We start from the raw sequence: 23,651 nt of genomic DNA on the forward strand, positions 1-23,651 counted from the left end.
AATCCGGGGGAGAAAAGGGAGGACACACGCGCTCGCTATAAATGAATATTGCGGACCAAACAATCCGGGTGCGATCATACCAGCACTAATGCACCGGATCCCATCAGAACTCCGCAGTTAAGAGTGCTCTGGCGAGAGTAGTACTAGGATGGGTGACCTCCTGGGAAGTCCTCGTGTTGCACCCTTGAAAACATCAATTTTTTTTTTCCCTTGAAAAATCCACTTACGGCTCAAAAGTTTGTATTTTTTGTTTTAAATCTTTAAAAACTCATTTATTTCGTTTTCCTTGAGGGGTTAATACCGTGGTCACTAACAAGCAGCGAATAAGAAGTTCCTAGTCAATCCGGGGGGGAAAAGGGAGGACACACGCGCTCGCTAGAAAGGAATATTGCGGACCAAACATTCCGGGTGCGATCATACCAGCACTAATGCACCGGATCCCATCAGAACTCCGCACTTAAGCGTGCTTGGGCGAGAGTAGTACTAGGATGGGTGACCTCCTGGGAAGTCCTCGTGTTGCACCCCAGAAAACATCAATTTTTTTTTTCCCCTTTAAAAATCCAGTTACGGCTCAAAAGTTTGTATTTTTTGTTTTAAATCTTTAAAAACTCATTTATTTCGTTTTCCTTGAGGGGTTAATACCGTGGTCACTAACAAGCAGCGAATAAGAAGTTCCTAGTTAATCCGGGGGAGAAAAGGGAGGACACACGCGCTCGCTATAAATGAATATTGCGGACCAAACATTCCGGGTGCGATCATACCAGCACTAATGCACCGGATCCCATCAGAACTCCGCAGTTAAGCGTGCTTGGGCGAGAGTAGTACTAGGATGGGTGACCTCTTGGGAAGTCCTCGTGTTGCACCCCTGAAAACATCATATATTTTTTTTTCCTTTAAAAATCCACTTACGGCTCAAAAGTTTGTATTTTTTGTTTTAAATCTTTAAACACTCATTTATTTCGTTTTCCTTGAGGGGTTAATACCGTGGTCACTAACAAGCAGCGAATAAGAAGTTCCTAGTTAATCTGGGGTTGAAAAGGAGGACAAACGCGCTCGCTATAAATGAATATTGCGGACCAAACATTCCGGGTGTGATCATACCAGCACTAATGCACCGGATCCCATCAGAACTCCGCAGTTAAGCGTGCTCTGGCGAGAGTAGTACTAGGATGGGTGACCTCCTGGGAAGTCCTCGTGTTGCACCCCTGAAAACATCAATTTTTTTTTTCCCTTGAAAAATCCACTTACGGCTCAAAAGTTTGTATTTTTTGTTTTAAATCTTTAAAAACTCATTTATTTCGTTTTCCATGAGGGGTTAATACCGTTTTCACTAACAAGCAGCGAATAAGAAGTTCCTAGTAAATCCTGGGGGGAAAAGGGAGGACACTTGCGCTCGCTAGAAATGAATATTGCGGACCAAACATTTCGGGTGCGATCATACCAGTACTAATGCACCGGATCCCATCAGAACTCCGCAGTTAAGCGTGCTTGGGCCAGAGTAGTACTAGGATGGGTGACCTCCTGGGAAGTCCTCGTGTTGCACCCCTAAAAACATCATTTTTTTTTCCTTTAAAAATCCACTTACGGCTAAAAAGTTTGTATTTTTTGTTTTAAATCTTTAAAAACTCATTTATTTCGTTTTCCTTGAGGGGTTAATACCGTGGTCACTAATAAGCTGCGAATAAGAAGTTCCTTGTTAATCCGGGGGAGAAAAGGAGGACACACACGCTCGCTATAAATGAATATTGCGGACCAAACATTCCGGGTGCGATCATACCAGCACTAATGCACCGGATCCTATCAGAACTCCGCAGTTAAGCGTGCTTGGGCGAGAGTAGTACTAGGATGGGTGACCTCCAGGAAAGTCCTCGTGTTGCACCCCTAAAAACATCATTTTTTTTTTCCTTTAAAAATCCACTTACGGCTAAAAAGTATGTATTTTTTGTTTTAAATCTTTAAAAACTCATTTATTTCGTTTTCCTTGAGGGGTTAATACCGTGGTCACTAACAAGCAGCGAATAAGAAGTTCCTTGTTAATCCGAGGGAGAAAAGGAGGACACACGCGCTCGCTATAAATGAATATTGCGGACCAAACATTCCGGGTGCGATCATACCAGCACTAATGCATCGGATACCATCAGAACTCCGCACTTAAGCGTGCTTGGGCGAGAGTAGTACTAGGATGGGTGACCTCCTGGGAAGTCCTCGTGTTGCACCCCTGAAAACATCAATTTTTTTTTTTCCCTTTAAAAATCCACTTACGGCTCAAAAGTTTGTATTTTTTGTTTTAAATCTTTAAAAACTCATTTATTTCGTTTTCCTTGAGGGGTTAATACCGTGGTCACTAACAAGCAGCGAATAAGAAGTTCCTAGTTAATCCGGGGGAGAAAAGGGAGGACACACGCGCTCGCTATAAATGAATATTGCGGACCAAACATTCCGGGTGCGATCACACCAGCACTAATGCACCGGATCCCATCAGAACTCCGCAATTAAGCGTGCTTGGGCGAGAGTAGTACTAGGATGGGTGACCTCCTGGGAAGTCCTCGTGTTGCACCCCTGAAAACATCAATTTTTTTTTTCCCTTTAAAAATCCACTTACGGCTCAAAAGTTTGTATTTTTTGTTTTAAATCTTTAAAAACTCATTTATTTCGTTTTCCTTGAGGGGTTAATACCGTGGTCACTAACAAGCAGCGAATAAGAAGTTCCTAGTAAATCCTGGGGGGAAAAGGGAGGACACACGCGCTCGCTAGAAATGAATATTGCGGACCAAACATTCCGGGAGCGATCATACCAGTACTAATGCAACGGATCCCATCAGAACTCCGCAGTTAAGCGTGCTTGGGCGAGAGTAGTACTAGGATGGGTGACCTCCTGGGAAGTCCTCGTGTTGCACCCCTAAAAACATCATTTCTTTTTTCCTTTAAACATCCACTTACGGCTAAAAAGTTTGTATTTTTTGTTTTAAATCTTTAAAAACTCATTTATTTCGTTTTCCTTGAGGGGTTAATACCGTGGTCACTAACAAGCAGCGAATAAGAAGTTCCTTGTTAATCCGGGGGAGAAAAGGAGGACACACACGCTTCGCTATAAATGAATATTGCGGACCAAACATTCCGGGAGCGATCATACCAGCACTAATGCACCGGATCCCATCAGAACTCCGCAATTAAGCGTGCTTGGGCGAGAGTAGTACTAGGATGGGTGACCTCCTGGGAAGTCCTCGTGTTGCACCCCTGAAAACATCAATTTTTTTTTTCCCTTTAAAAATCCACTGACGGCTCAGAAGTTTGTATTTTTTGTTTTAAATCTTTAAAAACTCATTTTTTTCGTTTTCCTTGAGGGGTTAATACCGTGGTCACTAACAAGCAGCGAATAAGAAGTTCCTAGTTAATCCGGGGGAGAAAAGGGAGGACACACGCGCTCGCTATAAATGAATATTGCGGACCAAACAATCCGGGTGCGATCATACCAGCACTAATGCACCGGATCCCATCAGAACTCCGCAGTTAAGAGTGCTCTGGCGAGAGTAGTACTAGGATGGGTGACCTCCTGGGAAGTCCTCGTGTTGCACCCTTGAAAACATCAATTTTTTTTTTCCCTTGAAAAATCCACTTACGGCTCAAAAGTTTGTATTTTTTGTTTTAAATCTTTAAAAACTCATTTATTTCGTTTTCCTTGAGGGGTTAATACCGTGGTCACTAACAAGCAGCGAATAAGAAGTTCCTAGTAAATCCGGGGGGGAAAAGGGAGGACACACGCGCTCGCTAGAAAGGAATATTGCGGACCAAACATTCCGGGTGCGATCATACCAGCACTAATGCACCGGATCCCATCAGAACTCCGCACTTAAGCGTGCTTGGGCGAGAGTAGTACTAGGATGGGTGACCTCCTGGGAAGTCCTCGTGTTGCACCCCAGAAAACATCAATTTTTTTTTTCCCCTTTAAAAATCCAGTTACGGCTCAAAAGTTTGTATTTTTTGTTTTAAATCTTTAAAAACTCATTTATTTCGTTTTCCTTGAGGGGTTAATACCGTGGTCACTAACAAGCAGCGAATAAGAAGTTCCTAGTTAATCCGGGGGAGAAAAGGGAGGACACACGCGCTCGCTATAAATGAATATTGCGGACCAAACATTCCGGGTGCGATCACACCAGCACTAATGCACCGGATCCCATCAGAACTCCGCAATTAAGCGTGCTTGGGCGAGAGTAGTACTAGGATGGGTGACCTCCTGGGAAGTCCTCGTGTTGCACCCCTGAAAACATCAATTTTTTTTTTCCCTTTAAAAATCCACTTACGGCTCAAAAGTTTGTATTTTTTGTTTTAAATCTTTAAAAACTCATTTATTTCGTTTTCCTTGAGGGGTTAATACCGTGGTCACTAACAAGCAGCGAATAAGAAGTTCCTAGTAAATCCTGGGGGGAAAAGGGAGGACACACGCGCTCGCTAGAAATGAATATTGCGGACCAAACATTCCGGGAGCGATCATACCAGTACTAATGCAACGGATCCCATCAGAACTCCGCAGTTAAGCGTGCTTGGGCGAGAGTAGTACTAGGATGGGTGACCTCCTGGGAAGTCCTCGTGTTGCACCCCTAAAAACATCATTTCTTTTTTCCTATAAACATCCACTTACGGCTAAAAAGTTTGTATTTTTTGTTTTAAATCTTTAAAAACTCATTTATTTCGTTTTCCTTGAGGGGTTAATACCGTGGTCACTAACAAGCAGCGAATAAGAAGTTCCTTGTTAATCCGGGGGAGAAAAGGAGGACACACACGCTTCGCTATAAATGAATATTGCGGACCAAACATTCCGGGAGCGATCATACCAGCACTAATGCACCGGATCCCATCAGAACTCCGCAATTAAGCGTGCTTGGGCGAGAGTAGTACTAGGATGGGTGACCTCCTGGGAAGTCCTCGTGTTGCACCCCTGAAAACATCAATTTTTTTTTTCCCTTTAAAAATCCACTGACGGCTCAGAAGTTTGTATTTTTTGTTTTAAATCTTTAAAAACTCATTTTTTTCGTTTTCCTTGAGGGGTTAATACCGTGGTCACTAACAAGCAGCGAATAAGAAGTTCCTAGTTAATCCGGGGGAGAAAAGGGAGGACACACGCGCTCGCTATAAATGAATATTGCGGACCAAACAATCCGGGTGCGATCATACCAGCACTAATGCACCGGATCCCATCAGAACTCCGCAGTTAAGAGTGCTCTGGCGAGAGTAGTACTAGGATGGGTGACCTCCTGGGAAGTCCTCGTGTTGCACCCTTGAAAACATCAATTTTTTTTTTCCCTTGAAAAATCCACTTACGGCTCAAAAGTTTGTATTTTTTGTTTTAAATCTTTAAAAACTCATTTATTTCGTTTTCCTTGAGGGGTTAATACCGTGGTCACTAACAAGCAGCGAATAAGAAGTTCCTAGTAAATCCGGGGGGGAAAAGGGAGGACACACGCGCTCGCTAGAAAGGAATATTGCGGACCAAACATTCCGGGTGCGATCATACCAGCACTAATGCACCGGATCCCATCAGAACTCCGCACTTAAGCGTGCTTGGGCGAGAGTAGTACTAGGATGGGTGACCTCCTGGGAAGTCCTCGTGTTGCACCCCAGAAAACATCAATTTTTTTTTTCCCCTTTAAAAATCCAGTTACGGCTCAAAAGTTTGTATTTTTTGTTTTAAATCTTTAAAAACTCATTTATTTCGTTTTCCTTGAGGGGTTAATACCGTGGTCACTAACAAGCAGCGAATAAGAAGTTCCTAGTTAATCCGGGGGAGAAAAGGGAGGACACACGCGCTCGCTATAAATGAATATTGCGGACCAAACATTCCGGGTGCGATCATACCAGCACTAATGCACCGGATCCCATCAGAACTCCGCAGTTAAGCGTGCTTGGGCGAGAGTAGTACTAGGATGGGTGACCTCTTGGGAAGTCCTCGTGTTGCACCCCTGAAAACATCATATATTTTTTTTTCCTTTAAAAATCCAATTACGGCTCAAAAGTTTGTATTTTTTGTTTTAAATCTTTAAAAACTCATTTATTTCGTTTTCCTTGAGGGGTTAATACCGTGGTCACTAACAAGCAGCGAATAAGAAGTTCCTAGTTAATCTGGGGGAGAAAAGGAGGACAAACGCGCTCGCTATAAATGAATATTGCGGACCAAACATTCCGGGTGTGATCATACCAGCACTAATGCACCGGATCCCATCAGAACTCCGCAGTTAAGCGTGCTCTGGCGAGAGTAGTACTAGGATGGGTGACCTCCTGGGAAGTCCTCGTGTTGCACCCCTGAAAACATCAATATTTTTTTTCCCTTGAAAAATCCACTTACGGCTCAAAAGTTTGTATTTTTTGTTTTAAATCTTTAAAAACTCATTTATTTCGTTTTCCTTGAGGGGTTAATACCGTTTTCACTAACAAGCAGCGAATAAGAAGTTCCTAGTTAATCTGGGGGAGAAAAGGAGGACAAACGCGCTCGCTATAAATGAATATTGCGGACCAAACATTCCGGGTGCGATCATACCAGCACCAATGCACCGGATCCCATCAGAACTCCGCAGTTAAGCGTGCTCTGGCGAGAGTAGTACTAGGATGGGTGACCTCCTGGGAAGTCCTCGTGTTGCACCCATGAAAACATCATTTTTTTTTTCCCTTTAAAAATCCACTTACGGCTCAAAAGTTTGTATTTTTTGTTTTAAATCTTTAAAAATCATTTATTTCGTTTTCCTTGAGGGGTTAATACCGTGGCCACAAACAAGCAGCGAATAAGAAGTTCCTAGTAAATCCGGGGGGGAAAAGGGAGGACACACGCGCTCGCTAGAAATGAATATTGCGGACCAAACATTCCGGGTGCGATCATACCAGTCCTAATGCACCGGATCCCATCAGAACTCCGCAGTTAAGCGTGCTTGGGCGAGAGTAGTACTAGGATGGGTGACCTCCTGGGAAGTCCTCGTGTTGCACCCCTGAAAACATTTTTTTTTTCCTTTAAAAATCCACTTACGGCTCAAAAGTTTGTATTTTTTGTTTTAAATCTTTAAAAACTCATTTATTTCGTTATCCTTGAGGGGTTAATACCGTGGTCACTAACAAGCAGCGAATAAGAAGTTCCTAGTTAATCCGGGGGAGAAAAGGGAGGACACACGCGCTCGCTATAAATGAATATTGCGAACCAAACATTCCGGGTGGGATCATACCAGCACTAATGCACCAGATCCAATCAGAACTCCGCAGTTAAGCGTGCTTGGGCGAGAGTAGTACTAGGATGGGTGACCTCTTGGGAAGTCCTCGTGTTGCACCCTTGAAAACATCATATATTTTTTTTTCCTTTAAAAATCCACTTACGGCTCAAAAGTTTGTATTTTTTGTTTTAAATCTTTAAAAACTCATTTATTTCGTTTTCCTTGAGGGGTTAATACCGTGGTCACTAACAAGCAGCGAATAAGAAGTTCCTAGTAAATCCGGGGGAGAAAAGGAGGACACACGCGCTCGCTATAAATGAATATTGCGGACCAAACATTCCGGGTGCGATCATACCAGCACTAATGCACCGGATCCCATCAGAACTCCGCAGTTAAGCGTGCTTGGGCGAGAGTAGTACTAGGATGGGTGACCTCCTGGGAAGTCCTCGTGTTGCACCCCTGAAAACATCAATTTTTTTTTTCCCTTTAAAAATCCACTTACGGCTCAAAAGTATGTATTTTTTGTTTTAAATCTTTAAAAACTCATTTATTTCGTTTTCCTTGAGGGGTTAATATCGTGGTCACTTACATGCACCGAATAAGAAGTTCCTAGTAAATCCGGGGGGGAAAAGGGAGGACACACGCACTCGCTAGAAATGAATATTGCGGACCAAACATTCCAGGTGCGATCATACCAGTACTAATGCACCGGATCCCACCAGAACTCCGCAGTTAAGCGTGCTTGGGCGAGAGTAGTACTAGGATGGGTGTCCTCCTGGGAAGTCCTCGTGTTGCACCGCTGAAAACATCATTTTTTTTTTCCTTTAAAAATCCACTTACGGTCCAAAAGTTTGTATTTTTTGTTTTAAATCTTTAAATACTCATTTATTTCGTTTTCCATGAGAGGTTAATACCGTGGTCACTAACAAGCAGCGAATAAGAAGTTCCTAGTTAATCCGGGGGAGAAAAGGAGGACACACACGCTCGCTATAAATGAATATTGCGGACCAAACATTCCGGGTGCGATCATACCAGCACTAATGCACCGGATCCCATCAGAACCCCGCAATTAAGCGTGCTTGGGCGAGAGTAGAACTAGGATGGGTGACCTCCTGGGAAGTCCTCGTGTTGCACCCCTGAAAACATCAATTTTTTTTTTCCCTTTAAAAATCCACTTACGGCTCAAAAGTTTGTATTTTTTGTTTTAAATCTTTAAAAACTCATTTATTTCGTTTTCCTTGAGGGGTTAATACCGTGGTCACTAACAAGCAGCGAATAAGAAGTTCCAAGTTAATCCGGGGGAGAAAAGGGAGGACACACGCGCTCGCTATAAATGAATATTGCGGACCAAACATTCCGGGTGCGATCATACCAGCACTAATGCACCGGATCCCATCAGAACTCCGCAGTTAAGCGTGCTCTGGCGAGAGTAGTACTAGGATGGGTGACCTCCTAGGAAGTCCTCGTGTTGCACCCCTGAAAACATCAAATTTTTTTTTTCCCTTTAAAAATCCACTTACGGCTCAAAAGTTTGTATTTTTTGTTTTAAATCTTTAAAAACTCATTTATTTCGTTTTCCTTGAGGGGTGAATACCGTGGTCACTAACAAGCAGCGAATAAGAAGTTCCTAGTAAATCCGGGGGTGAAAAGAGGACACACGCGCTCGCTAGAAATGAATATTGCGGACCAAACATTCCGGGTGCGATCATACCAGTACTAATGCACCGGATCCCATCAGAACTCCGCAGTTAAGGGTGCTTGGGCGAGAGTAGTACTAGGATGGGTGACCTCCTGGGAAGTCCTCGTGTTGCACCCCTGAAAACATCTTCTTTATTTTTTTCCTTTAAAAATCCACTTACGGCTCAAAAGTTTGTATTTTTTGTTTTAAATCTTTAAAAACTCATTTATTTCGTTTTCCTTGAGGGGTTAATACCGTGGTCACTAACAAGCAGCGAATAAGAAGTTCCTAGTTTATCCGGGGGAGAAAAGGAGGACACACGCGCTCGCTATAAATGAATATTGCGGACCAAACATTCCGGGTGCGATCATACCAGCACTAATGCACCGGATCCCATCAGAACTCCGCAATTAAGCGTTCTTGGGCGAGAGTAGTACTAGGATGGGTGACCTCCTGGGAAGTCCTCGTGTTGCACCCCTGAAAACATCAATTTTTTTTTTCCCTTTAAAAATCCACTTACGGCTCAAAAGTTTGTATTTTTTGTTTTAAATCTTTAAAAACTCATTTATTTCGTTTTCCTTGAGAGGTTAATACCGTGGTCACTAACAAGCAGCGAATAAGAAGTTCCTAGTAAATCCTGGGGGGAAAAGGGAGGACACACGCGCTCGCTAGAAATGAATATTGCGGACCAAACATTTCGGGTGCGATCATACCAGTACTAATGCACCGGATCCCATCAGAACTCCGCAGTTAAGCGTGCTCTGGCGAGAGTAGTACTAGGATGGGTGACCTCCTGGGAAGTCCTCGTGTTGCACCCCTGAAAACATCAATTTTTTTTTTCCCTTGAAAAATCCACTTACGGCTCAAAAGTTTGTATTTTTTGTTTTAAATCTTTAAAAACTCATTTATTTCGTTTTCCTTGAGGGGTAAATACCGTGGTCACTAACAAGCAGCGAATAAGAAGTTCCTAGTAAATCCGGGGGGGAAAAGGGAGGACACACGCGCTCGCTAGAAATGAATATTGCGGACCAAACATTCCGGGTGCGATCATACCAGCACTAATGCACCGGATCCCATCAGAACTCCGCACTTAAGCGTGCTTGGGCGAGAGTAGTACTAGGATGGGTGAACTCCTGGGAAGTCCTCGTGTTGCACCCCAGAAAACATCAATTTTTTTTTTCCCCTTTAAAAATCCAGTTACGGCTCAAAAGTTTGTATTTTTTGTTTTAAATCTTTAAAAACTCATTTATTTCGTTTTCCTTGAGGGGTTAATACCGTGGTCACTAACAAGCAGCGAATAAGAAGTTCCTAGTTAATCCGGGGGAGAAAAGGGGGGACACACGCGCTCGCTATAAATGAATATTGCGGACCAAACATTCCGGGTGCGATCATACCAGCACTAATGCACCGGATCCCATCAGAACTCCGCAGTTAAGCGTGCTTGGGCGAGAGTAGTACTAGGATGGGTGACCTCTTGGGAAGTCCTCGTGTTGCACCCTTGAAAACATCATATATTTTTTTTTCCTTTAAAAATCCACTTACGGCTCAAAAGTTTGTATTTTTTGTTTTAAATCTTTAAAAACTCATTTATTTCGTTTTCCTTGAGGGGTTAATACCGTGGTCAATAACAAGCAGCGAATAAGAAGTTCCTAGTAAATCCGGGGGGGAAAAGGGAGGACACACGCGCTCGCTATAAATGAATATTGCGGACCAAACATTCCGGGTGCGATCATACCAGCACTAATGCACCGGATCCCATCAGAACTCCGCACTCAAGCGTGCTTGGGAGAGAGTAGTACTAGGATGGGTGACCTCCTGGGAAGTCCTCGTGTTGCACCCCAGAAAACATCAATTTTTTTTTTCCCCTTTAAAAATCCAGTTACGGCTCAAAAGTTTGTATTTTTTGTTTTAAATCTTTAAAAGCTCATTTATTTCGTTTTCCTTGAGGGGTTAATACCGTGGTCACTAACAAGCAGCGAATAAGAAGTTCCTAGTTAATCCGGGGGAGAAAAGGGAGGACACACGCGCTCGCTATAAATGAATATTGCGGACCAAACATTCCGGGTGCGATCATACCAGCACTAATGCACCGGATCCCATCAGAACTCCGCAGTTAAGCGTGCTTGGGCGAGAGTAGTACTAGGATGGTTGACCTCTTAGGAAGTCCTCGTGTTGCACCCTTGAAAACATCATATATTTTTTTTTCCTTTAAAAATCCACTTACGGCTCAAAAGTTTGTATTTTTTGTTTTAAATCTTTAAAAACTCATTTATTTCGTTTTCCTTGAGGGGTTAATACCGTGGTCACTAACAAGCAACGAATAAGAAGTACCTAGTTAATCCGGGGGAGAAAAGGAGGACACACGCTCTCGCTATAAATGAATATTGTGGACCAAACATTCCGGGTGCGATCATACCAGCACTAATGCACCGGATCCCATCAGAACTCCGCAGTTAAGCGTGCTTGGGCGAGAGTAGTACTAGGATGGGTGGTGACCTCCTGGGAAGTCCTCGTGTTGCACCCCTGAAAACATCAATTTTTTTTTTCCCTTTAAAAATCCACTTACGGCTCAAAAGTTTGTATTTTTTGTTTTAAATTTTTAAAAACTCATTTATTTCGTTTTCCTTGAGGGGTTAATACCGTGGTCACTTACATGCAGCGAATAAGAAGTTCCTAGTAAATCCGGGGGGGAAAAGGGAGGACACACGCGCTCGCTAGAAATGAATATTGCGGACCAAACATTCCAGGTGCGATCATACCAGTACTAATGCACCGGATCCCACCAGAACTCCGCAGTTAAGCGTGCTTGGGCGAGAGTAGTACTAGGATGGGTGTCCTCCTGGGAAGTCCTCGTGTTGCACCGCTGAAAACATCATTTTTTTTTTCCTTTAAAAATCCACTTACGGTCCAAAAGTTTGTATTTTTTGTTTTAAATCTTTAAAAACTCATTTATTTCGTTTTCCTTGAGGGGTTAATACCGTGGTCACTAACAAGCAGCGAATAAGAAGTTCCTAGTTAATCCGGGGGAGAAAAGGAGGACACACGCGCTCGCTATAAATGAATATTGCGGACCAAACATTCCGGGTGCGATCATACCAGCACTAATGCACCGGATCCCATCAGAACTCCGCAATTAAGCGTGCTTGGGCGAGAGTAGAACTAGGATGGGTGACCTCCTGGGAAGTCCTCGTGTTGCACCCCTGAAAACATCAATTTTTTTTTTCCCTTTAAAAATCCACTTACGGCTCAAAAGTTTGTATTTTTTGTTTTAAATCTTTAAAAACTCATTTATTTCGTTTTCCTTGAGGGGCTAATACCGTGGTCACTAACAAGCAGCGAATAAGAAGTTCCAAGTTAATCCGGGGGAGAAAAGGGAGGACACACGCGCTCGCTATAAATGAATATTGCGGACCAAACATTCCGGGTGCGATCATACCAGCACTAATGCACCGGATCCCATCAGAACTCCGCAGTTAAGCGTGCTCTGGCGAGAGTAGTACTAGGATGGGTGACCTCCTAGGAAGTCCTCGTGTTGCACCCCTGAAAACATCAAATTTTTTTTTTCCCTTTAAAAATCCACTTACGGCTCAAAAGTTTGTATTTTTTGTTTTAAATCTTTAAAAACTCATTTATTTCGTTTTCCTTGAGGGGTTAATACCGTGGTCACTAACAAGCAGCGAATAAGAAGTTCCTAGTTAATCCGGGGGAGAAAAGGAGGACACACGCGCTCGCTATAAATGAATATTGCGGACCAAACATTCCGGGTGCGATCATACCAGCACTAATGCGCCGGATCCCATCAGAACTCCGCAATTAAGCTTGCTTGGGCGAGAGTAGAACTAGGATGGGTGACCTCCTGGGAAGTCCTCGTGTTGCACCCCTGAAAACATCAATTTTTTTTTTCCCTTTAAAAATCCACTTACGGCTCAAAAGTTTGTATTTTTTGTTTTAAATCTTTAAAAACTCATTTATTTCGTTTTCCTTGAGGGGTTAATACCGTGGTCACTAACAAGCAGCGAATAAGAAGTTCCAAGTTAATCCGGGGGAGAAAAGGGAGGACACACGCGCTCGCTATAAATTAATATTGCGGACCAAACATTCCGGGTGCGATCATACCAGCACTAATGCACCGGATCCCATCAGAACTCCGCAGTTAAGCGTGCTCTGGCGAGAGTAGTACTAGGATGGGTGACCTCCTAGGAAGTCCTCGTGTTGCACCCCTGAAAATATCAAATTTTTTTTTTCCCTTTAAAAATCTACTTACGGCTCAAAAGTTTGTATTTTTTGTTTTAAATCTTTAAAAACTCATTTATTTCGTTTTCCTTGAGGGGTGAATATCGTGGTCACTAACAAGCAGCGAATAAGAAGTTCCTAGTAAATCCGGGGGGGAAAAGAGGACACACGCGCTCGCTAGAAATGAATATTGCGGACCAAACATTCCGGGTGCGATCATACCAGTACTAATGCACCGGATCCCATCAGAACTCCGCAGTTAAGCGTGCTTGGGCGAGAGTAGTACTAGGATGGGTGACCTCCTGGGAAGTCCTCGTGTTGCATCCCTGAAAACATCATCTTTTTTTTTTCCTTTAAAAATCCACTTACGGCTCAAAAGTTTGTATTTTTTGTTTTAAATCTTTAAAAACTCATTTATTTCGTTTTCCTTGAGGGGTTAATACCGTGGTCACTAACAAGCAGCGAATAAGAAGTTCCTAGTTTATCCGGGGGAGAAAAGGAGGACACACGCGCTCGCTATAAATGAATATTGCGGACCAAACATTCCGGGTGCGATCATACCAGCACTAATGCACCGGATCCCATCAGAACTCCGCAATTAAGCGTGCTTGGGCGAGAGTAGTACTTGGATGGGTGACCTCCTGGGAAGTCCTCGTGTCGCACCCCTGAAAACATCATTTTTTTTTTCCTTTAAAAATCCACTTACGGCTCAAAAGTTTGTATTTTTTGTTTTAAATCTTTAAAAACTCATTTATTTCGTTTTCCTTGAGGGGTTAATACCGTGGTCACTAACAAGCAGCGAATAAGAAGTTCCATGTTAATCCGGGGGAGAAAAGGGAGGACACACGCGCTCGCTATAAATTAATATTGCGGACCAAACATTCCGGGTGCGATCATACCAGCACTAATGCACCGGATCCCATCAGAACTCCGCAGTTAAGCGTGCTCTGGCGAGAGTAGTACTAGGATGGGTGACCTCCTAGGAAGTCCTCGTGTTGCACCCCTGAAAACATCAAATTTTTTTTTTCCCTTTAAAAATCTACTTACGGCTCAAAAGTTTGTATTTTTTGTTTTAAATCTTTAAAAACTCATTTATTTCGTTTTCCTTGAGGGGTGAATACCGTGGTCACTAACAAGCAGCGAATAAGAAGTTCCTAGTAAATCCGGGGGGGAAAAGAGGAAACACGCGCTCGCTAGAAATGAATATTGCGGACCAAACATTCCGGGTGCGATCATACCAGTACTAATGCACCGGATCCCATCAGAACTCCGTAGTTAAGCGTGCTTGGGCGAGAGTAGTACTAGGATGGGTGACCTCCTGGGAAGTCCTCGTGTTGCACCCCTGAAAACATCATCTTTTTTTTTTTCCTTTAAAAATCCACTTACGGCTCAAAAGTTTGTATTTTTTGTTTTAAATCTTTAAAAACTCATTTATTTCGTTTTCCTTGAGGGGTTAATACCGTGGTCACTAACAAGCAGCGAATAAGAAGTACCTAGTTTATCCGGGGGAGAAAAGGAGGACACACGCGCTCGCTATAAATGAATATTGCGGACCATACATTCCGGGTGCGATCATACCAGCACTAATGCACCGGATCCCATCAGAACTCCGCAATTAAGCGTGCTTGGGCGAGAGTAGTACTAGGATGGGTGACCTCCTGGGAAGTCCTCGTGTTGCACCCCTGAAAACATCAATTTTTTTTTTCCCTTTAAAAATCCACTTACGGCTCAAAAGTTTGTATTTTTTGTTTTAAATCTTTAAAAACTCATTTATTTCGTTTTCCTTGAGGGGTTAATACCGTGGTCACTAACAAGCAGCGAATAAGAAGTTCCTAGTAAATCCTGGGGGGAAAAGGGAGGACACACGCGCTCGCTAGAAATGAATATTGCGGACCAAACATTTCGGGTGCGATCATACCAGTACTAATGCACCGGATCCCATCAGAACTCCGCAGTTAAGCGTGCTCTGGCGAGAGTGGTACTAGGATGGGTGACCTCCTGGGAAGTCCTCGTGTTGCACCCCTGAAAACATCAATTTTTTTTTTCCCTTGAAAAATCCACTTACGGCTCAAAAGTTTGTATTTTTTGTTTTAAATCTTTAAAAACTCATTTATTTCGTTTTCCTTGAGGGGTAAATACCGTGGTCACTAACAAGCAGAGAATAAGAAGTTCCTAGTAAATCCGGGGGGGAAAAGGGAGGACACACGCGCTCGCTAGAAATGAATATTGCGGACCAAACATTCCGGGTGCGATCATACCAGCACTAATGCACCGGATCCCATCAGAACTCTGCACTTAAGCGTGCTTGGGCGAGAGTAGTACTAGGATGGGTGAACTCCTGGGAAGTCCTCGTGTTGCACCCCAGAAAACATCAATTTTTTTTTTCCCCTTTAAAAATCCACTTACGGCTCAAAAGTTTGTATTTTTTGTTTTAAATCTTTAAAAACTCATTTATTTCGTTTTCCTTGAGGGGTTAATACCGTGGTCACTAACAAGCAGCGAATAAGAAGTTCCTAGTTAATCCGGGGATGAAAAGGAAGGACACACGCGCTCGCTATAAATGAATATTGCGGACCAAACATTCCGGGTGCGATCATACCAGCACTAATGCACCGGATCCCATCAGAACTCCGCAGTTAAGCGTGCTTGGGCGAGTGTAGTACTAGGATGGGTGACCTCTTGGGAAGTCCTCGTGTTGCACCCTTGAAAACATCAAAAAAAAAATTTTCCTTTAAAAATCCACTTACGGCTCAAAAGTTTGTATTTTTTGTTTTAAATCTTTAAAAACTCATTTATTTCGTTTTCCTTGAGGGGTTAATACCGTGGTCACTAACAAGCAGCGAATAAGAAGTTCCTAGTTAATCCGGGGGAGAAAAGGAGGACACACGCGCTCGCTATAAATGAATATTGCGGACCAAACACTCCGGGTGCGATCATACCAGCTCTAAGGCACCGGATCCCATCAGAACTCCGCAGTTAAGCGTGCTTGGGCGAGAGTAGTACTAGGATGGGTGACCTCCTGGGAAGTCCTCGTGTTGCACCCCTGAAAACATCTTCTTTTTTTTTTTCCTTTAAAAATCCACTTACGGCTCAAAAGTTTGTATTTTTTGTTTTAAATCTTTAAAAACTCATTTATTTCGTTTTCCTTGAGGGGTTAATACCGTGGTCACTAACAAGCAGCGAATAAGAAGTTCCTAGTTAATCCGGGGTAGAAAAGGAGGACACACGCGCTCGCTATAAATGAATATTGCGGACCAAACATTCCGGGTGCGATCATACCAGCACTAATGCACCGGATCCCATCAGAACTCCGCAGTTAAGCGTGCTTGGGCGAGAGTAGTACTAGGATGGGTGACCTCTTGGAAAGTCCTCGTGTTGCACCCCTGAAAACATCATATATTTTTTTTTCCTTTAAAAATCCACTTACGGCTCAAAAGTTTGTATTTTTTGTTTTAAATCTTTAAAAACTCATTTATTTCGTTTTCCTTGAGGGGTGAATACCGTGGTCACTAACAAGCAGCGAATAAGAAGTTCCTAGTAAATCCGGGGAGGAAAAGAGGACACACGCGCTCGCTAGAAATGAAAATTGCGGACCAAACATTCCGGGTGCGATCATACCAGTATTAATGCACCGGATCCCATCAGAACTCCGTAGTTAAGCGTGCTTGGGCGAGAGTAGTACTAGGATTGGTGACCTCCTGGGAAGTCCTCGTGTTGCACCCCTGAAAACATCTTCTTTTTTTTTTTCCTTTAAAAATCCACTTACGGCTCAAAAGTTTGTATTTTTTGTTTTAAATCTTTAAAAACTCATTTATTTCGTTTTCCTTGAGGGGTTAATACCGTGGTCACTAACAAGCAGCGAATAAGAAGTTCCTAGTTAATCCGGGGTAGAAAAGGAGGACACACGCGCTCGCTATAAATGAATATTGCGGACCAAACATTCCGGGTGCGATCATACCAGCACTAATGCACCGGATCCCATCAGAACTCCGCAGTTAAGCGTGCTTGGGCGAGAGTAGTACTAGGATGGGTGACCTCTTGGAAAGTCCTCGTGTTGCACCCCTGAAAACATCATATTTTTTTTTTCCTTTAAAAATCCACTTACGGCTCAAAAGTTTGTATTTTTTGTTTTAAATCTTTAAAAACTCATTTATTTCGTTTTTCTTGAGGGGTTAATACCTTGGTCACTTACATGCAGCGAATAACAAGTTCCTAGTAAATCCGGGGGGGAAAAGGGAGGACACACGCGCTCGCTAGAAATGAATATTGCGGACCAAACATTCCGGGTGCGATCATACCAGCACTAATGCACCGAATCCCATCAGAACTCCGCAGTTAAGCGTGCTTGGGCGAGAGTAGTACTAGGATGGGTGACCTCTTGGGAAGACCTCGTGTTGCACCCCTGAAAACATCATATTTTTTTTTTCCTTTAAAAATCCACTTACGGCTCAAATGTTTGTATTTTTTGTTTTAAATCTTTAAAAACTCATTTATTTCGTTTTCCTTGAGGGGTTAATACCGTGGTCACTAACAAGCAGCGAATAAGAGGTTCCTAGTTAATCCGGGGTAGAAAAGGAGGACACAGGCGCTCGCTATAAATGAATATTGCGGACCAAACATTCCGGGTGCGATCATACCAGCACTAATGCACCGGATACCATCAGAACTCCGCAGTTAAGCGTGCTTGGGCGAGAGTAGAACTAGGATGGGTGACCTCTTGGGAAGTCCTCGTGTTGCACCCCTGAAAACATCAATTTTTTTTTTCCCTTTAAAAATCCACTTACGGCTCAAAAGTTTGTATTTTTTGTTTTAAATCTTTAAAAACTCATTTATTTCGTTTTCCTTGAGGGGTTAATACAGTGGTCACTAACAAGCAGCGAATAAGAAGTTCCTAGTTATTCCGGGGGAGAAAAGGGAGGACACACGCGCTCGCTATAAATGAATATTGCGGACCAAACATTCCGGGTGCGATCATACCAGCACTAATGCACTGGATCCCATCAGAACTCCGCAGTTAAGCGTGCTTGGGCGAGAGTAGTACTAGGATGGGTGACCTCCTGGGAAGTCCTCATGTTGCACCCCTGAAAACATCATTTTTTTTTTCCTTTAAAAATCCACTTACGGCTCAAAAGTTTGTATTTTTTGTTTTAAATCTTCAAAAACACATTTATTTCGTTTTCCTTGAGGGGTTAATACCGTGGTCACTAACAAGAAGTGAATAAGAAGTTCCTAGTTAATCCCGGGGAGAAAAGGGAGGACACACGCGCTCGCTATAAATGAATATTGCGGACCAAACATTCCGGGTGCGATCATACCAGCACTAATGCAACGGATCCCATCAGAACTCCGCAGTTAAGCGTGCTTGGGAGAGAGTAGAACTAGGATGGGTGACATCCTGGGAAGTCCTCGTGTTGCACCCCTGAAAACATCATTTTTTTTTTCCTTTAAAATTCCACTTACGGCTAAAAAGTTTGTATTTTTTGTTTTAAATCTTTAAAAACTCATTTATTTCGTTTTCCTTGAGGGTTTAATACAGTGGTCACTAACAAGCAGCGAATAAGAAGTTCCTAGTTATTCCGGGGGAGAAAAGGGAGGACACACGCGCTCGCTATAAATGAATATTGCGGACCAAACATTCCGGGTGCGATCATACCAGCACTAATGCACTGGATCCCATCAGAACTCCGCAGTTAAGCGTGCTTGGGCGAGAGTAGTACTAGGATGGGTGACCTCCTGGGAAGTCCTCATGTTGCACCCCTGAAAACATCATTTTTTTTTTCCTTTAAAAATCCACTTACGGCTCAAAAGTTTGTATTTTTTGTTTTAAATCTTTAAAAACACATTTATTTCGTTTTCCTTGAGGGGTTAATACCGTGGTCACTAACAAGAAGTGAATAAGAAGTTCCTAGTTAATCCCGGGGAGAAAAGGGAGGACACACGCGCTCGCTATAAATGAATATTGCGGACCAAACATTCCGGGTGCGATCATACCAGCACTAATGCAACGGATCCCATCAGAAATCCGCAGTTAAGCGTGCTTGGGAGAGAGTAGAACTAGGATGGGTGACCTCCTGGGAAGTCCTCGTGTTGCACCCCTGAAAACATCATTTTTTTTTCCTTTAAAATTCCACTTACGGCTAAAAAGTTTGTATTTTTTGTTTTAAATCTTTAAAAACTCATTTATTTCGTTTTCCTTGAGGGGTTAATACCGTGGTCACTAACAAGCAGCGAATAAGAAGTTCCTAGTTAATCCGGGGAAGAAAAGGGAGGACACACGCGCTCGCTATAAATGAATATTGCGGACCAAACATTCCGGGTGCGATCATACCAGCACTAATGCACCGGATCCCATCAGAACTCCGCAGTTAAGCGTGCTCTGGCGAGAGTAGTACTAGGATGGGTGACCTCCTTGGAAGTCCTCGTGTTGCACCCCTGAAAACATCAATTTTTTTTTTCCCTTTAAAAATCCACTTACGGCTCAAAAGTTTGTATTTTTTATTTTAAATCTTTAAAAACTCATTTATTTCTTTTTCCTTGAGGGGTTAATACCGTGGTCACTAACAAGCAGCGAATAAGAAGTTCCTAGTTAATCCGGGGGAGAAAAGAAGGACACACGCGCTTGCTATAAATGAATATTGCGGACCAAACATTCCGGTTGCGATCATACCAGCACTAATGCACCGGATCCCGTCAGAACTCCGCAGTTAAGCGTGCTTGGGCGAGAGTAGTACTAGGATGGGTGACCTCCTGGGAAGTCCTCGTGTTGCACCCCTGAAAACATCATTTTTTTTTCTTTAAAAATCCACTTACGGCTCAAAAGATTGTATTTTTTGTTTTAAATCTTTAAAAACTCATTTATTTCGTTTTCCTTGAGGGGTTAATACCGTGGTCACTAACAAGCAGCGAATAAGAAGTGCCTAGATAATCTAAGGGAGAAAAGGGAGGACACACGCGCTCGCTATAAATGAATATTGCGGACCAAACATTCCGGGTGCGATCATACCTGAACTAATGCACCGGATCCCATCAGAACTCCGCAGTTAAGCGTGCTTGTGCGAGAGTAGTACTAGGATGGGTGAGCTCCTGGGAAGTCCTCGTGTTGCACCCCTGAAAACATAACTTTTTTTTTTCCTTTAAAAATCCACTTACGGCTCAAAAGTTTGTATTTTTTGTTTTAAATCTTTAAAAACTCATTTATTTCGTTTTCCTTGAGGGATTAATACCGTGGTCACTAACAAGCTACGAATAAGAAGTTCCTATTTAATCCGGGGGAGAAAAGGGAGGACACAAGCGCTCGCTATAAATGAATATTGCGGACCAAACTTTCCGGGTGCGATCATACCAGCACTAATGCACCGGATCCCATCAGATCTCCGCAGTTAAGTGTGCTTGGGCGAGAGTAGTACTAGGATGGGTGACCTCCTGGGAAGTCCTCGTGTTTCTCCCCTGAAAACATCATTTTTTTTCCCTTTAAAAATCCACTTACGGCTCAAAATTTTGTATTTTTTGTTTTAAATCTTTAAAAACTCATTTATTTTGTTTTCCTTGGGGGGTTAATACCGTGGTCACTAACAAGCAGCGAATAAGAAGTTCCTAGTTAATCCGGGGGAGAAAAGGGAGGACACACGCGCTCGCTATAAATGAATATTGCGGACCAAACATTCCGGGTGCGATCATACCAGCACTAATGCACCGGATCCCATCAGAACACCGCAGTTAAGCGTGCTTGGGCGAGAGTAGTACTAGGATGGGTGACCTCCTGGGAAGTCCTCATGTTGCACCCCTGAAAACATCATTTTTTTTTTCCTTTAAAAATCCACTTACGGCTCAAAAGTTTGTATTTTTTGTTTTAAATCTTTAAAAACACATTTATTTCGTTTTCCTTGAGGGGTTAATACCGTGGTCACTAACAAGAAGTGAATAAGAAGTTCCTAGTTAATCCCGGGGAGAAAAGGGAGGACACACGCGCTCGCTATAAATGAATATTGCGGACCAAACATTCCGGGTGCGATCATACCAGCACTAATGCAACGGATCCCATCAGAACTCCGCAGTTAAGCGTGCTTGGGAGAGAGTAGAACTAGGATGGGTGACCTCCTGGGAAGTCCTCGTGTTGCACCCCTGAAAACATCATTTTTTTTTTCCTTTAAAATTCCACTTACGGCTAAAAAGTTTGTATTTTTTGTTTTAAATCTTTAAAAACTCATTTATTTCGTTTTCCTTGAGGGGTTAATACCGTGGTCACTAACAAGCAGCGAATAAGAAGTTCCTAGTTAATCCGGGGAAGAAAAGGGAGGACACACGCGCTCGCTATAAATGAATATTGCGGACCAAACATTCCGGGTGCGATCATACCAGCACTAATGCACCGGATCCCATCAGAACTCCGCAGTTAAGCGTGCTCTGGCGAGAGTAGTACTAGGATGGGTGACCTCCTTGGAAGTCCTCGTGTTGCACCCCTGAAAACATCAATTTTTTTTTTCCCTTTAAAAATCCACTTACGGCTCAAAAGTTTGTATTTTTTGTTTTAAATCTTTAAAAACTCATTTATTTCTTTTTCCTTGAGGGGTTAATACCGTGGTCACTAACAAGCAGCGAATAAGAAGTTCCTAGTTAATCCGGGGGAGAAAAGAAGGACACACGCGCTTGCTATAAATGAATATTGCGGACCAAACATTCCGGTTGCGATCATACCAGCACTAATGCACCGGATCCCGTCAGAACTCCGCAGTTAAGCGTGCTTGGGCGAGAGTAGTACTAGGATGGGTGACCTCCTGGGAAGTCCTCGTGTTGCACCCCTGAAAACATCATTTTTTTTTCTTTAAAAATCCACTTACGGCTCAAAAGATTGTATTTTTTGTTTTAAATCTTTAAAAACTCATTTATTTCGTTTTCCTTGAGGGGTTAATACCGTGGTCACTAACAAGCAGCGAATAAGAAGTGCCTAGATAATCTAAGGGAGAAAAGGGAGGACACACGCGCTCGCTATAAATGAATATTGCGGACCAAACATTCCGGGTGCGATCATACCTGAACTAATGCACCGGATCCCATCAGAACTCCGCAGTTAAGCGTGCTTGTGCGAGAGTAGTACTAGGATGGGTGAGCTCCTGGGAAGTCCTCGTGTTGCACCCCTGAAAACATAACTTTTTTTTTTCCTTTAAAAATCCACTTACGGCTCAAAAGTTTGTATTTTTTGTTTTAAATCTTTAAAAACTCATTTATTTCGTTTTCCTTGAGGGATTAATACCGTGGTCACTAACAAGCTACGAATAAGAAGTTCCTATTTAATCCGGGGGAGAAAAGGGAGGACACAAGCGCTCGCTATAAATGAATATTGCGGACCAAACTTTCCGGGTGCGATCATACCAGCACTAATGCACCGGATCCCATCAGATCTCCGCAGTTAAGTGTGCTTGGGCGAGAGTAGTACTAGGATGGGTGACCTCCTGGGAAGTCCTCGTGTTTCTCCCCTGAAAACATCATTTTTTTTCCCTTTAAAAATCCACTTACGGCTCAAAATTTTGTATTTTTTGTTTTAAATCTTTAAAAACTCATTTATTTTGTTTTCCTTGGGGGGTTAATACCGTGGTCACTAACAAGCAGCGAATAAGAAGTTCCTAGTTAATCCGGGGGAGAAAAGGGAGGACACACGCGCTCGCTATAAATGAATATTGCGGACCAAACATTCCGGGTGCGATCATACCAGCACTAATGCACCGGATCCCATCAGAACACCGCAGTTAAGCGTGCTTGGGCGAGAGTAGTACTAGGATGGGTGACCTCCTGGGAAGTCCTCGTGTTGCACCCCTGAAAACATAATTTTTTTTTTCCTTTAAAAATCCACTTACGGTTCAAAAGTTTGTATTTTTTGTTTTAAATCTTTAAAAACTCATTTATTTCGTTTTCCTTGAGGGGTTAATACCGTGGTCACTAACATGCAGCGAATAAGAAGTGCCTAGATAATCCGGGGGAGAAAAGGGAGGACACACGCACTCGCTATAAATAAATATTGCGGACCAAACATTCCGGGTGCGATCATACCAGCACTAATGCACCGGATCCCATCAGAACTCCGCAGTTAAGCGTGCTTGGGCGAGAGTAGTACTAGGATGGATGACCTCCTGGGAAGTCCTCGTGTTGCACCCCTGAAAACATCATTTTTTATTCCTTTAAAAATCCATTTACGGCTCAAAAGTTTGTATTTTTTGTTTTAAATCTTTAAAAACACATTTATTTCGTTTTCCTTGAAGGGTTAATACCGTGGTCACTAACAAGCAGCGAATAAGAAGTTCCTAGTTAATCCGGGGGAGAAAAGGGAGGACACACGCGCTTGCTATAAATGAATATTGCGGACCAAACATTCCGGGTGCGATCATACCAGCACTAATGCACCGGATCCCACCAGAACTCCGCAGTTAAGTGTTCTTGGGCGAGAGTAGTACTAGGATGGGTGACCTCCTGGGAAGTCCTCGTGTTGCACCCATGAAAACATCATTTTTTTTTTCCTGTAAAAATGCACTTACGGCTCAAAAGTTTGTATTTTTTAT

The 23,651-nt window shown here is 42.9% G+C and overlaps 70 non-coding genes across 70 annotated transcripts; all 70 read left to right on the forward strand.

Annotated features, from left to right (window-relative positions):
- The first annotated feature begins 66 nt into the window (after positions 1-66).
- On the forward strand, positions 67-185 carry LOC133826777 (5S ribosomal RNA). The gene has a single exon (XR_009889487.1). It is a non-coding gene; the product is annotated as a 5S ribosomal RNA (ribosomal RNA).
- Positions 186-406: 221 nt separating this feature from the next.
- Positions 407-525, forward strand: LOC133826638 (5S ribosomal RNA). The gene has a single exon (XR_009889352.1). It is a non-coding gene; the product is annotated as a 5S ribosomal RNA (ribosomal RNA).
- A 222-nt stretch (positions 526-747) lies between these two features.
- LOC133826109 (5S ribosomal RNA) lies at positions 748-866 on the forward strand. Its single transcript, XR_009888843.1, has one exon. It is a non-coding gene; the product is annotated as a 5S ribosomal RNA (ribosomal RNA).
- Positions 867-1,087: 221 nt separating this feature from the next.
- LOC133826916 (5S ribosomal RNA) lies at positions 1,088-1,206 on the forward strand. The gene has a single exon (XR_009889621.1). It is a non-coding gene; the product is annotated as a 5S ribosomal RNA (ribosomal RNA).
- Positions 1,207-1,427: 221 nt separating this feature from the next.
- On the forward strand, positions 1,428-1,546 carry LOC133826821 (5S ribosomal RNA). The gene has a single exon (XR_009889529.1). It is a non-coding gene; the product is annotated as a 5S ribosomal RNA (ribosomal RNA).
- Positions 1,547-1,763: 217 nt separating this feature from the next.
- Positions 1,764-1,882, forward strand: LOC133827133 (5S ribosomal RNA). The gene has a single exon (XR_009889833.1). It is a non-coding gene; the product is annotated as a 5S ribosomal RNA (ribosomal RNA).
- A 218-nt stretch (positions 1,883-2,100) lies between these two features.
- LOC133827369 (5S ribosomal RNA) lies at positions 2,101-2,219 on the forward strand. Its single transcript, XR_009890061.1, has one exon. It is a non-coding gene; the product is annotated as a 5S ribosomal RNA (ribosomal RNA).
- A 222-nt stretch (positions 2,220-2,441) lies between these two features.
- On the forward strand, positions 2,442-2,560 carry LOC133826839 (5S ribosomal RNA). Its single transcript, XR_009889546.1, has one exon. It is a non-coding gene; the product is annotated as a 5S ribosomal RNA (ribosomal RNA).
- A 221-nt stretch (positions 2,561-2,781) lies between these two features.
- LOC133826943 (5S ribosomal RNA) lies at positions 2,782-2,900 on the forward strand. The gene has a single exon (XR_009889647.1). It is a non-coding gene; the product is annotated as a 5S ribosomal RNA (ribosomal RNA).
- A 219-nt stretch (positions 2,901-3,119) lies between these two features.
- On the forward strand, positions 3,120-3,238 carry LOC133826822 (5S ribosomal RNA). The gene has a single exon (XR_009889530.1). It is a non-coding gene; the product is annotated as a 5S ribosomal RNA (ribosomal RNA).
- A 221-nt stretch (positions 3,239-3,459) lies between these two features.
- Positions 3,460-3,578, forward strand: LOC133826778 (5S ribosomal RNA). Its single transcript, XR_009889488.1, has one exon. It is a non-coding gene; the product is annotated as a 5S ribosomal RNA (ribosomal RNA).
- A 221-nt stretch (positions 3,579-3,799) lies between these two features.
- LOC133826640 (5S ribosomal RNA) lies at positions 3,800-3,918 on the forward strand. Its single transcript, XR_009889354.1, has one exon. It is a non-coding gene; the product is annotated as a 5S ribosomal RNA (ribosomal RNA).
- Positions 3,919-4,140: 222 nt separating this feature from the next.
- On the forward strand, positions 4,141-4,259 carry LOC133826840 (5S ribosomal RNA). The gene has a single exon (XR_009889547.1). It is a non-coding gene; the product is annotated as a 5S ribosomal RNA (ribosomal RNA).
- Positions 4,260-4,480: 221 nt separating this feature from the next.
- LOC133826944 (5S ribosomal RNA) lies at positions 4,481-4,599 on the forward strand. The gene has a single exon (XR_009889648.1). It is a non-coding gene; the product is annotated as a 5S ribosomal RNA (ribosomal RNA).
- Positions 4,600-4,818: 219 nt separating this feature from the next.
- LOC133826823 (5S ribosomal RNA) lies at positions 4,819-4,937 on the forward strand. Its single transcript, XR_009889531.1, has one exon. It is a non-coding gene; the product is annotated as a 5S ribosomal RNA (ribosomal RNA).
- A 221-nt stretch (positions 4,938-5,158) lies between these two features.
- LOC133826780 (5S ribosomal RNA) lies at positions 5,159-5,277 on the forward strand. Its single transcript, XR_009889490.1, has one exon. It is a non-coding gene; the product is annotated as a 5S ribosomal RNA (ribosomal RNA).
- Positions 5,278-5,498: 221 nt separating this feature from the next.
- LOC133826641 (5S ribosomal RNA) lies at positions 5,499-5,617 on the forward strand. The gene has a single exon (XR_009889355.1). It is a non-coding gene; the product is annotated as a 5S ribosomal RNA (ribosomal RNA).
- Positions 5,618-5,839: 222 nt separating this feature from the next.
- LOC133826110 (5S ribosomal RNA) lies at positions 5,840-5,958 on the forward strand. The gene has a single exon (XR_009888844.1). It is a non-coding gene; the product is annotated as a 5S ribosomal RNA (ribosomal RNA).
- A 221-nt stretch (positions 5,959-6,179) lies between these two features.
- Positions 6,180-6,298, forward strand: LOC133826917 (5S ribosomal RNA). Its single transcript, XR_009889622.1, has one exon. It is a non-coding gene; the product is annotated as a 5S ribosomal RNA (ribosomal RNA).
- A 220-nt stretch (positions 6,299-6,518) lies between these two features.
- Positions 6,519-6,637, forward strand: LOC133827073 (5S ribosomal RNA). Its single transcript, XR_009889775.1, has one exon. It is a non-coding gene; the product is annotated as a 5S ribosomal RNA (ribosomal RNA).
- Positions 6,638-6,856: 219 nt separating this feature from the next.
- On the forward strand, positions 6,857-6,975 carry LOC133826757 (5S ribosomal RNA). The gene has a single exon (XR_009889468.1). It is a non-coding gene; the product is annotated as a 5S ribosomal RNA (ribosomal RNA).
- Positions 6,976-7,191: 216 nt separating this feature from the next.
- On the forward strand, positions 7,192-7,310 carry LOC133827261 (5S ribosomal RNA). The gene has a single exon (XR_009889957.1). It is a non-coding gene; the product is annotated as a 5S ribosomal RNA (ribosomal RNA).
- Positions 7,311-7,531: 221 nt separating this feature from the next.
- Positions 7,532-7,650, forward strand: LOC133826043 (5S ribosomal RNA). The gene has a single exon (XR_009888780.1). It is a non-coding gene; the product is annotated as a 5S ribosomal RNA (ribosomal RNA).
- A 221-nt stretch (positions 7,651-7,871) lies between these two features.
- Positions 7,872-7,990, forward strand: LOC133827222 (5S ribosomal RNA). Its single transcript, XR_009889918.1, has one exon. It is a non-coding gene; the product is annotated as a 5S ribosomal RNA (ribosomal RNA).
- A 218-nt stretch (positions 7,991-8,208) lies between these two features.
- Positions 8,209-8,327, forward strand: LOC133827407 (5S ribosomal RNA). The gene has a single exon (XR_009890100.1). It is a non-coding gene; the product is annotated as a 5S ribosomal RNA (ribosomal RNA).
- A 221-nt stretch (positions 8,328-8,548) lies between these two features.
- Positions 8,549-8,667, forward strand: LOC133826965 (5S ribosomal RNA). The gene has a single exon (XR_009889669.1). It is a non-coding gene; the product is annotated as a 5S ribosomal RNA (ribosomal RNA).
- A 220-nt stretch (positions 8,668-8,887) lies between these two features.
- On the forward strand, positions 8,888-9,006 carry LOC133826316 (5S ribosomal RNA). Its single transcript, XR_009889040.1, has one exon. It is a non-coding gene; the product is annotated as a 5S ribosomal RNA (ribosomal RNA).
- A 221-nt stretch (positions 9,007-9,227) lies between these two features.
- Positions 9,228-9,346, forward strand: LOC133826950 (5S ribosomal RNA). Its single transcript, XR_009889654.1, has one exon. It is a non-coding gene; the product is annotated as a 5S ribosomal RNA (ribosomal RNA).
- A 221-nt stretch (positions 9,347-9,567) lies between these two features.
- LOC133826933 (5S ribosomal RNA) lies at positions 9,568-9,686 on the forward strand. The gene has a single exon (XR_009889637.1). It is a non-coding gene; the product is annotated as a 5S ribosomal RNA (ribosomal RNA).
- A 221-nt stretch (positions 9,687-9,907) lies between these two features.
- LOC133827200 (5S ribosomal RNA) lies at positions 9,908-10,026 on the forward strand. The gene has a single exon (XR_009889897.1). It is a non-coding gene; the product is annotated as a 5S ribosomal RNA (ribosomal RNA).
- Positions 10,027-10,248: 222 nt separating this feature from the next.
- Positions 10,249-10,367, forward strand: LOC133826151 (5S ribosomal RNA). The gene has a single exon (XR_009888882.1). It is a non-coding gene; the product is annotated as a 5S ribosomal RNA (ribosomal RNA).
- A 222-nt stretch (positions 10,368-10,589) lies between these two features.
- Positions 10,590-10,708, forward strand: LOC133827318 (5S ribosomal RNA). Its single transcript, XR_009890013.1, has one exon. It is a non-coding gene; the product is annotated as a 5S ribosomal RNA (ribosomal RNA).
- A 222-nt stretch (positions 10,709-10,930) lies between these two features.
- Positions 10,931-11,049, forward strand: LOC133826811 (5S ribosomal RNA). The gene has a single exon (XR_009889519.1). It is a non-coding gene; the product is annotated as a 5S ribosomal RNA (ribosomal RNA).
- Positions 11,050-11,270: 221 nt separating this feature from the next.
- LOC133827014 (5S ribosomal RNA) lies at positions 11,271-11,392 on the forward strand. The gene has a single exon (XR_009889718.1). It is a non-coding gene; the product is annotated as a 5S ribosomal RNA (ribosomal RNA).
- A 221-nt stretch (positions 11,393-11,613) lies between these two features.
- On the forward strand, positions 11,614-11,732 carry LOC133827223 (5S ribosomal RNA). The gene has a single exon (XR_009889919.1). It is a non-coding gene; the product is annotated as a 5S ribosomal RNA (ribosomal RNA).
- Positions 11,733-11,950: 218 nt separating this feature from the next.
- Positions 11,951-12,069, forward strand: LOC133827215 (5S ribosomal RNA). Its single transcript, XR_009889911.1, has one exon. It is a non-coding gene; the product is annotated as a 5S ribosomal RNA (ribosomal RNA).
- Positions 12,070-12,290: 221 nt separating this feature from the next.
- Positions 12,291-12,409, forward strand: LOC133826966 (5S ribosomal RNA). Its single transcript, XR_009889670.1, has one exon. It is a non-coding gene; the product is annotated as a 5S ribosomal RNA (ribosomal RNA).
- Positions 12,410-12,630: 221 nt separating this feature from the next.
- On the forward strand, positions 12,631-12,749 carry LOC133827431 (5S ribosomal RNA). The gene has a single exon (XR_009890122.1). It is a non-coding gene; the product is annotated as a 5S ribosomal RNA (ribosomal RNA).
- Positions 12,750-12,970: 221 nt separating this feature from the next.
- On the forward strand, positions 12,971-13,089 carry LOC133826967 (5S ribosomal RNA). Its single transcript, XR_009889671.1, has one exon. It is a non-coding gene; the product is annotated as a 5S ribosomal RNA (ribosomal RNA).
- A 220-nt stretch (positions 13,090-13,309) lies between these two features.
- On the forward strand, positions 13,310-13,428 carry LOC133826426 (5S ribosomal RNA). The gene has a single exon (XR_009889147.1). It is a non-coding gene; the product is annotated as a 5S ribosomal RNA (ribosomal RNA).
- Positions 13,429-13,648: 220 nt separating this feature from the next.
- LOC133826544 (5S ribosomal RNA) lies at positions 13,649-13,767 on the forward strand. The gene has a single exon (XR_009889261.1). It is a non-coding gene; the product is annotated as a 5S ribosomal RNA (ribosomal RNA).
- A 219-nt stretch (positions 13,768-13,986) lies between these two features.
- On the forward strand, positions 13,987-14,105 carry LOC133826968 (5S ribosomal RNA). Its single transcript, XR_009889672.1, has one exon. It is a non-coding gene; the product is annotated as a 5S ribosomal RNA (ribosomal RNA).
- Positions 14,106-14,325: 220 nt separating this feature from the next.
- On the forward strand, positions 14,326-14,444 carry LOC133826261 (5S ribosomal RNA). The gene has a single exon (XR_009888989.1). It is a non-coding gene; the product is annotated as a 5S ribosomal RNA (ribosomal RNA).
- Positions 14,445-14,665: 221 nt separating this feature from the next.
- Positions 14,666-14,784, forward strand: LOC133826555 (5S ribosomal RNA). Its single transcript, XR_009889272.1, has one exon. It is a non-coding gene; the product is annotated as a 5S ribosomal RNA (ribosomal RNA).
- Positions 14,785-15,005: 221 nt separating this feature from the next.
- On the forward strand, positions 15,006-15,124 carry LOC133827188 (5S ribosomal RNA). The gene has a single exon (XR_009889885.1). It is a non-coding gene; the product is annotated as a 5S ribosomal RNA (ribosomal RNA).
- A 221-nt stretch (positions 15,125-15,345) lies between these two features.
- On the forward strand, positions 15,346-15,464 carry LOC133827329 (5S ribosomal RNA). The gene has a single exon (XR_009890023.1). It is a non-coding gene; the product is annotated as a 5S ribosomal RNA (ribosomal RNA).
- A 222-nt stretch (positions 15,465-15,686) lies between these two features.
- On the forward strand, positions 15,687-15,805 carry LOC133826344 (5S ribosomal RNA). The gene has a single exon (XR_009889067.1). It is a non-coding gene; the product is annotated as a 5S ribosomal RNA (ribosomal RNA).
- Positions 15,806-16,026: 221 nt separating this feature from the next.
- Positions 16,027-16,145, forward strand: LOC133826567 (5S ribosomal RNA). The gene has a single exon (XR_009889282.1). It is a non-coding gene; the product is annotated as a 5S ribosomal RNA (ribosomal RNA).
- A 221-nt stretch (positions 16,146-16,366) lies between these two features.
- On the forward strand, positions 16,367-16,485 carry LOC133826577 (5S ribosomal RNA). The gene has a single exon (XR_009889292.1). It is a non-coding gene; the product is annotated as a 5S ribosomal RNA (ribosomal RNA).
- A 220-nt stretch (positions 16,486-16,705) lies between these two features.
- LOC133827100 (5S ribosomal RNA) lies at positions 16,706-16,824 on the forward strand. Its single transcript, XR_009889800.1, has one exon. It is a non-coding gene; the product is annotated as a 5S ribosomal RNA (ribosomal RNA).
- Positions 16,825-17,045: 221 nt separating this feature from the next.
- Positions 17,046-17,164, forward strand: LOC133826578 (5S ribosomal RNA). The gene has a single exon (XR_009889293.1). It is a non-coding gene; the product is annotated as a 5S ribosomal RNA (ribosomal RNA).
- Positions 17,165-17,385: 221 nt separating this feature from the next.
- On the forward strand, positions 17,386-17,504 carry LOC133826683 (5S ribosomal RNA). Its single transcript, XR_009889395.1, has one exon. It is a non-coding gene; the product is annotated as a 5S ribosomal RNA (ribosomal RNA).
- A 220-nt stretch (positions 17,505-17,724) lies between these two features.
- LOC133827335 (5S ribosomal RNA) lies at positions 17,725-17,843 on the forward strand. Its single transcript, XR_009890030.1, has one exon. It is a non-coding gene; the product is annotated as a 5S ribosomal RNA (ribosomal RNA).
- A 221-nt stretch (positions 17,844-18,064) lies between these two features.
- LOC133826856 (5S ribosomal RNA) lies at positions 18,065-18,183 on the forward strand. Its single transcript, XR_009889562.1, has one exon. It is a non-coding gene; the product is annotated as a 5S ribosomal RNA (ribosomal RNA).
- Positions 18,184-18,402: 219 nt separating this feature from the next.
- On the forward strand, positions 18,403-18,521 carry LOC133827525 (5S ribosomal RNA). The gene has a single exon (XR_009890214.1). It is a non-coding gene; the product is annotated as a 5S ribosomal RNA (ribosomal RNA).
- Positions 18,522-18,740: 219 nt separating this feature from the next.
- Positions 18,741-18,859, forward strand: LOC133826857 (5S ribosomal RNA). Its single transcript, XR_009889564.1, has one exon. It is a non-coding gene; the product is annotated as a 5S ribosomal RNA (ribosomal RNA).
- Positions 18,860-19,078: 219 nt separating this feature from the next.
- Positions 19,079-19,197, forward strand: LOC133827485 (5S ribosomal RNA). The gene has a single exon (XR_009890175.1). It is a non-coding gene; the product is annotated as a 5S ribosomal RNA (ribosomal RNA).
- Positions 19,198-19,415: 218 nt separating this feature from the next.
- LOC133827015 (5S ribosomal RNA) lies at positions 19,416-19,534 on the forward strand. Its single transcript, XR_009889719.1, has one exon. It is a non-coding gene; the product is annotated as a 5S ribosomal RNA (ribosomal RNA).
- A 220-nt stretch (positions 19,535-19,754) lies between these two features.
- On the forward strand, positions 19,755-19,873 carry LOC133826503 (5S ribosomal RNA). The gene has a single exon (XR_009889220.1). It is a non-coding gene; the product is annotated as a 5S ribosomal RNA (ribosomal RNA).
- Positions 19,874-20,090: 217 nt separating this feature from the next.
- LOC133827392 (5S ribosomal RNA) lies at positions 20,091-20,209 on the forward strand. The gene has a single exon (XR_009890084.1). It is a non-coding gene; the product is annotated as a 5S ribosomal RNA (ribosomal RNA).
- Positions 20,210-20,429: 220 nt separating this feature from the next.
- Positions 20,430-20,548, forward strand: LOC133827195 (5S ribosomal RNA). The gene has a single exon (XR_009889891.1). It is a non-coding gene; the product is annotated as a 5S ribosomal RNA (ribosomal RNA).
- Positions 20,549-20,766: 218 nt separating this feature from the next.
- On the forward strand, positions 20,767-20,885 carry LOC133827152 (5S ribosomal RNA). Its single transcript, XR_009889852.1, has one exon. It is a non-coding gene; the product is annotated as a 5S ribosomal RNA (ribosomal RNA).
- Positions 20,886-21,104: 219 nt separating this feature from the next.
- LOC133827419 (5S ribosomal RNA) lies at positions 21,105-21,223 on the forward strand. The gene has a single exon (XR_009890111.1). It is a non-coding gene; the product is annotated as a 5S ribosomal RNA (ribosomal RNA).
- Positions 21,224-21,442: 219 nt separating this feature from the next.
- Positions 21,443-21,561, forward strand: LOC133827016 (5S ribosomal RNA). The gene has a single exon (XR_009889720.1). It is a non-coding gene; the product is annotated as a 5S ribosomal RNA (ribosomal RNA).
- A 220-nt stretch (positions 21,562-21,781) lies between these two features.
- On the forward strand, positions 21,782-21,900 carry LOC133826504 (5S ribosomal RNA). The gene has a single exon (XR_009889221.1). It is a non-coding gene; the product is annotated as a 5S ribosomal RNA (ribosomal RNA).
- Positions 21,901-22,117: 217 nt separating this feature from the next.
- LOC133827393 (5S ribosomal RNA) lies at positions 22,118-22,236 on the forward strand. The gene has a single exon (XR_009890085.1). It is a non-coding gene; the product is annotated as a 5S ribosomal RNA (ribosomal RNA).
- A 220-nt stretch (positions 22,237-22,456) lies between these two features.
- Positions 22,457-22,575, forward strand: LOC133827196 (5S ribosomal RNA). Its single transcript, XR_009889892.1, has one exon. It is a non-coding gene; the product is annotated as a 5S ribosomal RNA (ribosomal RNA).
- A 218-nt stretch (positions 22,576-22,793) lies between these two features.
- On the forward strand, positions 22,794-22,912 carry LOC133826670 (5S ribosomal RNA). The gene has a single exon (XR_009889382.1). It is a non-coding gene; the product is annotated as a 5S ribosomal RNA (ribosomal RNA).
- A 219-nt stretch (positions 22,913-23,131) lies between these two features.
- Positions 23,132-23,250, forward strand: LOC133826354 (5S ribosomal RNA). The gene has a single exon (XR_009889077.1). It is a non-coding gene; the product is annotated as a 5S ribosomal RNA (ribosomal RNA).
- A 218-nt stretch (positions 23,251-23,468) lies between these two features.
- Positions 23,469-23,587, forward strand: LOC133827168 (5S ribosomal RNA). The gene has a single exon (XR_009889867.1). It is a non-coding gene; the product is annotated as a 5S ribosomal RNA (ribosomal RNA).
- The last annotated feature ends 64 nt before the right edge of the window (positions 23,588-23,651 follow it).

Source organism: Humulus lupulus, chromosome 3, assembly GCF_963169125.1.
Source record: "Humulus lupulus chromosome 3, drHumLupu1.1, whole genome shotgun sequence".
NCBI lineage: Eukaryota > Viridiplantae > Streptophyta > Magnoliopsida > Rosales > Cannabaceae > Humulus > Humulus lupulus.